Source organism: Scleropages formosus, chromosome 11 (genome assembly GCF_900964775.1).
Source record: "Scleropages formosus chromosome 11, fSclFor1.1, whole genome shotgun sequence".
In the NCBI taxonomy this organism is placed as follows: Eukaryota; Metazoa; Chordata; class Actinopteri; order Osteoglossiformes; family Osteoglossidae; genus Scleropages; species Scleropages formosus.
Genome location: NC_041816.1, coordinates 27,325,965 through 27,333,123, shown reverse-complemented (window position 1 = coordinate 27,333,123; position 7,159 = coordinate 27,325,965).

Sequence of the window (7,159 nt, the reverse complement as noted above, 5' to 3'; positions counted from 1 at the left end):
GAAACATACCCGTTCGTGTCACTCGCGGTGTTCCGTTATTTTGACAAGTTTTACTTTCATTTTTAAAATATTGATAAGCAGAAGAGCGAGCTGTTAAGTAATATATTGAAATATTGCCAAATATAAGTGAAATAGTGAAATATGAGAGAAGGCTGAAAAGCAACGAGCTTCTATCAGTGTGACTGCAGTTCCTATAATAAATATTAATGTACTGAAAGATAATACTGCGGGACTTTGGGGAAAAACTGTGTTACGATTGTGAGACAAAGAGACACCAAAGGAAAGTTAATCATTGACTTTATTATCCGATGTGCAGTTTGTTGGAATTATAATTTATTGTAGAATGGAGCCATTTGTCAATGATGAGGACACGGATTTACAGTGAGGAGCAGCAGCAGAACCCAGAGCTCATGTCTCCTGGAGCTGGAAGAGAAAGAACTTCAGTCTTGACCAAGTCCTGTGTCTCACATTCTCTGTGTTTCCTGTCCAAGAAGGTGCCCCAGGGGTCTACGTCTCACCTCTTTGCCTTCACATGGATTTACACTCTTTTTATTTACAAGTTGGAAAGAAAGTTTATTGAGTTCCCTTTTCCAGCAGTCATTGCTACTTTTGCCAGAAAGTGGAATTTCTTTAATGTCTTATTGTGTTAAGAAACTCGAAGTGTGTTTCTGTCATTCCGGGATGTGTGAGTGTGTTGACTGAGTAAAGTATGAGGAATAAAGGTGTGCAGGTGGACAGGACATGTAAACTGCTATTGAAGGGCACGGAATGGGTGGGACAGGAGAGACGTGGAACTGCAGCACTTTTGTAGATGGCAGCTGTGAGTGGAGGATCGGTACAAGTACAAGTACAGGTACAAGTACAGTGTGGTACGTGAGGACGAGACCCCAACACACCTTTGTAAAAGGGAAGTATCTCCCCTCTTTCTGCTGGCTGTGTGATCGGGAGCGACGGGGTTTGAGCGCAGCACTGATGTGTCGGTTCGGTCCTCAGTAACAGGAACACGGATCATTCCAGAACAAGACCGTGTGAAGCTGCATGACCAATTGAGTGTCCTCTCTGATCAACATGAGCTGCACTTTAATGGGGCACTTTGAAGGGACTTACTGAGCGGCGGAGAAGGAGGAGAAGCGGACAGTGTGGATCTTTTACCGGCACCGGAGAGAATGAAGCGGTTCGGCACCACGTCCGACACCAGGAGAACTGTGTGCATTGGAGAGGATTGTGGGACTATTTACAGTTACTCTGTGGGGCTCTGTCACTGGTTTGGGTTCATTGTCATCATTGTCATCATCGTCATCATCTTCTCCTTTGGCCCCAACTGGGGCATAGCCCACCGATAAAAGCTCTTTAGGCATCCTGTTCCTGAGCCAGTCTCTCCAGGGTCTTTGGACTATTTCGTCCTCCACTGGTTGATGTTTTGTTTGCTGCCAAAGCTGTTTGTTGCTAATGGTTTCGGACCAGCAATGCCGGAAAATCCTTCTGAGGTAAGTGTTGATGAACGTCTAGATTCTCCTCATGGTTGCGGCAGTGGTTCTCCAGGTCTCCGCTCCATAAAGTAGGACAGGCTTCACGATCATGTTGAAGACCCTGATCTTAGTGTTGATGTTCAGGTCAGTTGATCTCCAGATGTTCTTCGGTTGGAGGAAAGCTACCCTCGCCTTGCCGATCTGTACTCTAATGTCAGCCTCCATGCCACCTTTCATATCTACAATACTGTCAAGTTCTCCACTTATTCTAGCGCTCTTGTTTGGATTATTTTGTATATTTGCGGTGGGAGGTGTGTGATGCAGTTTCCCCTGTGTTTTCTGTGTGTGTGTGTCCAATAGTTGTAAATAAAGTGTTTGATAAAGGTTGCCGTGGTGCCTGATTAGTCTCGGGAATCTGATCTTTAAACAGTGCTTAACTGAGCATCAGCTACTCCGCCCCCTGGTGGTGGCGTGACATTTACTTTTAAAGAGCCATTCAGTTTCTGTCTTCATTGGAACAGCTATATTTTCATAGCTTTCTGATGTCTCAGTGTGTCCTCTGTTCACAGCCTTTTCTGTTCAGCTTCACTCCTTCAGCCACACAAGAATCTGAAGCTGATGTCTTATTTCCCATGACACTTTGTAAAGACGGACACTTTCATGTCACTTCCGCTGATTGTAGCATCAAAATGCTGAAATTGTTCAATATGTCATCCATTCTCTTGCTTCATCAATATGCCTGAAGGTGGTCATTTTTGGATAGTGTGATGGAAAATTTACATCAAAAAATGAGAAAAAATTATAGAGCCCTTTACTCACAGCGGCAGGTCCAACACAACTACGTTTTGTCTTGTTTCTTATTTTTAATTTGATAGGTTTCTATTCAGGTTTTGTTTTCTACAATAGTTTGTTCATTGTCAATTTGTTGACTCTCAACATTTGCTTTATTTTATTTTGCTGCAGGTCTCTGGTCTGGGTGGCATGGTGGGGAGCACTGGTGTCACTGGGATACGTGATTTGATATGGGTTTGATCCCAGCTCCGTCTGTGTGGGGTGTGTATCTTCTCCGTCTATTCATGAGGGTTTCCTCCAGGTCCAAAGGCATGTGTTTCAGGTCAACTGGTGACTGTAAATGACCCATAGTGTGTGTTTTGTTGCTTTACATTCAGTGTAGTGTATTTAGCAGTGTAAGTCAGCTGATGACTAAACAATTGTCTCTTTAGAAAAAGCTTTTACTGAAAAATTAATGTAAAGTTCAACTGAAGTATTATGATAAAACATTGAAGTGCTGGAGTACTAAATTTGATTCAAATGTCCCTATATGCAGTCTCATCATTGTTGTAATTAAACCAGTGACTTTCATATAATTTGTGAATTTCACAATGGTGTTTGTTGTATGAGGGGGGTGCGGTGGCGCAGTAGGTTGGACCACAGTCCTGCTCTCCGGTGGGTCTGGGGTTCAAGTCCCGCGGGGGGTGCCTTGTGATGGACTGGCGTCCCATCCTGGGTGTGTCCCCTCCCCCTCTGGCCTTACGCCCTGTGTTACCGGGTAGGCTCCGGTTCCCCGCGACCCCGTATGGGACAAGCGGTTCTGAAAATGGATGGATGGATGAAACTTTTTAATGTTATGAATCACGAGCAGGTGGACAGTGGTTCACCTACGACACCAACATTAGACACTAACATTGGCTTAAGTATGAGGTCTATAACTAGTGAACTGCACCTCACTGAATGCTGTATAACTTAGAAATCTAAATGATATTCCATTGCTAAAGTTGACACTGATATTCTGGTTAGAAAGAACACAGAACTCGTTCCCTAGTTTGTGAACAGTTAGAAAATTAATTCACACCCACAGTGACACGCGTTTGTAGACTAGATAACAACATGTGCAAAGTGTAGATTAACATGTTGTCAATATAACTTTTACATTATACTAAATTTTAGGTTATACTATTCAGCTTTAATATAAAACCTAAGAAAATGTGCAAACTGCTCAAAAGTTACATTCAGTAGTAAATTACAGTAAGAGGCAAGAAACTCACAGAATTAATAGTACTTATTTTAACATTATCATAGGTTAACATTTGTCATAACACTATCCTGGGTACACCCAGGTACAGCCTTCATAGTAAACATAAATAGATAAGTCACCATAACGAAATCATTAACCTCCAAAAATATGTGCTGCGATTACTGACCTTCATGCTCAGTAACTTAGGAAGCACAAACAAATAAAATACACACACACACACACACCTTCAGAACCACTTGTCCCATACGGGGTCGCGGGGGAACCGGAGCCCAACCCGGCAACACAGGGCGTAAGGCCAGAGGGGGAGGGGACACACCCAGGACGGGACACCAGTCCGCTGCAAGGCACCCCAAGCGGGACTCGAACCCCAGACCCACCAGAGAGCAGGACTGTGGTCCAACCCACTGCGCCACCACACCCCCTTACAAGTAAAATACTGATCAACATAACAATTTACATTGATTAACAGATATTCCTTATCCTTCTGGAATTTAGCTTTACAAGTACAGATTAAGTTGCGTTTACCACAGGTTCACTCGTAAACTGACATTTTTACTATTTTACCAGTCCCATGTTGTCACGCCCGCCGCTTCATCAGCGTCACCTGCAGATCATCAGGGGAACACAGAAAAACAAGGACGTCCCGGAAGTTCTTCCATGTGGAACCTTTTCCCAGAGAAACGGCAGCTCTCCGGGCTTTAGACTACGATTCTGCATACTCCTTTTTGATGACATTTGCTCCTCACATGGCCCTTGTCTGTCCTTTGACTACTCTTTTGCCTAACCCCTTTGAGCACTGCACTTGAGTCCCTTGCTCTTTCCCATCCAGCAACATGACAATTTACCTGTAATTAAATTACGCATTGGGCGAATGTGACTTTGTTCATAGTTCTTTTCAAATGTTGAACTTATGATTACGGGTGTTGCTGCTGCCTCACAGCATCTGACATGTGGGTTCAGATGTAGCTTAAGTTTGTGTGGAGTTTTTCTATGTCCCCCATGTGGGTGTGAGAGAAAGAGAATGAGACAGTGTTGCAAACACCAACATGCACACTGTGTGCCAGAATTACAGTACTAACACTGAGAGGCAGGAAACATCGGCACCAACCACTCCCTTACAGACCTCTCTGTCACACTGCGATTGTGTCCAGATATGGAAGATCTCAGTGGAAAACTCAGATGTATAAAGCTGTAGGGGATGAGGGGTTAAGCTCTCAAAGTTCTTATGACCAAGACCGGTTTTTCACTCCTGGAACATTATTGGTATCAGTTAAAATTAAGGAAACCAAGTCCAAGAGACAGACTGGTGCAGATAGTTCTGCTGCTTATGAGTCTATACACTGATGTGACATTCATACCACCAACAGCAGACCCTGAGAAGATCTATAAATGGTGCAGAGCACCACAAGAAACTCCCAGAAGAAAGAAGACACTGAAGGAGCTCAAAGGACTAAAAGGGGCAGATGGACTCCATTCCCTGGACAGAATGCAAATGCATTTACTACAACAAACAGGGTAAAACACCACCTAGTGACAGCGCTGACTGAAGACCTCTGTGAGAATGAACTAAATCTTTAAGGACAGAAAGTTGATTTTTGGTGGCTCCAGACTTATGAATAAAAACTGTGAACACTGTAAAACAAAGTCTCCACATGTCATCACTGTGTCTCCAGAGAAGCAGAATTAAAATATTAAATAAATCATCAAACCCAAAAGCTGTGAACGTTCTTGGTTCAGTCCTGCTGCTGTGGTGTACTCTTGACCAAGACACCGTGATCTGGGAAGTGCACTTACTCTGAACACTTACTCCAAACGGTTGGAGTAAAAAGTTTAATCAAGCTAATAAGATTCTTACGATCTTTAAATTCTAAAGTTCTCAGTTAAAAATGGGTGTGTTTAAATTGATAAGGAAAGATTGTCTCACTGATTTAATGATATCGCTATCATATCTGGGGATTTCATTAAATAAAGGAAAAGGGTTCTGTATGGCAGAATGTTCTGTCACACACAAAGGATGAGGGGAGACAAGAGGTTGGAACCAATTGTTTGTAGGATTTATTGAAGAGAATCAGGGAGGTGGCTGTTTGGGGAAGGTGGTGAAGAAGAGCCGTAGTTGAAGTCTTGGTCTGGGTCGAAACCGAGTTCTGGTTCCGTGAGGTGAATCTAAAATCCAGGTGAAATTCAGTGTAGACCAGATTCGGTGGAACAGGAGCAAACACAGGTTAAACAGTTATCTATGCAAGATTCTGTCAGTGATGGAGCTTCTTTTATGCCTCCCCTTGATTTCTTGTAGCTATGCTTGTCTGATCTACTGGGGTGTGGCAAAAACTTTGAACCGGGAGACAAAAAAATTTACAGTCCTAATCCTAATTTTAATATGCAGTTATGTCTTATATTGTATTCTGTTCCTTTCGGACTTTGAAATAGTATAAACAATCTGGTTCTTTTCATAATGCCATTAAACCCTGTCATTTCTATTGTGTTTATCTCCCCTCGATATCAAAGAAAACTGTGGACTTTAAGCTCTCTATTCAGGGAGAACTAGCTTTACTAAGTTTTACAAAAGAATTTTAAAGTTGAAGGAAAAAAAACCCATTGATAAGAATGAGCTTTCGGTCAAGAAGCCAGAAACCCCATGTTTAAGATTTCAACTGAAGTGCCTTCAAAACATTCTGACTGCGAGAGACATTCTGTGCAGGACAAACTGTCCAGAAACTGCACTGCCCATTTTGTTATGTAAAGGGACATGTAACTTGCATTATAAAGGTTGTTAAAAGGTTGCAATTATGATTTCATAGTAATTGCACTAAACTTGAAGTTGAGTAGGAAGAAAAATGTTACCCTGTTTGTGGACAGAAAAGCCACTGGGAGACTGTCCACCTGACTGGGCACTGTGTTGGTCCTCATCATTGAGCTGAGTGCAGGGGAGGGGTTCACATTTCCTACATCTACATCTGTGTCAGCAGTCCTACACTGACATGAGGCGGGTAGAGAACCTCAACATCATCAAGCATCACTAATGCACTGAGTGGATGGATGATGAGGAATGACGTGAAGGACAGTTTGACTGTGGTCTCACTTGAAATTCATGTGGACTCTGTAAGGGGTAACTGACACTGCCTGGTACTAGAAAACAACAAAATAAATAATGTTGGCAAGACTCTTCTCTTCTTACCACAAACCTGTTGTGTTACAGAATCATTTGCTGGGGAGGATTCTTTCAGACAGAATCAGTGCAGTTAATTATCTTACACAACAATATTATGGGGCACTGAAAGGTGTACAGTGGTTCTACCCACAATGCCTTGTGTCAGGTATCTCTGGTTTTAAACAAAATTAATGCATTTTCTTTGGTTTCTCAATCTATTTAAAATGTTAGATGATTAATTCCCAGTTGTTTCCTGGTGTTTGAGAGTATTACTGCACTGTCTGGTGGTATTCTATCAGGAAGAGGTGGAGGCTGAATGCCACAGCAAGTGCCAAACACAGAGGTGCTACTGAAATACTTCAGCAAGCCTTGCAGTCCTTCAACATCAGGTGTATTCTTCATCAGACAGTCCATCCCTTTGGCCACATCGTCTATAGGTAGAAAAGGCAGACAGACATCTAACATTCTACAAAAGCATTTCACTCGATCATCACTGCTGAATGCAAT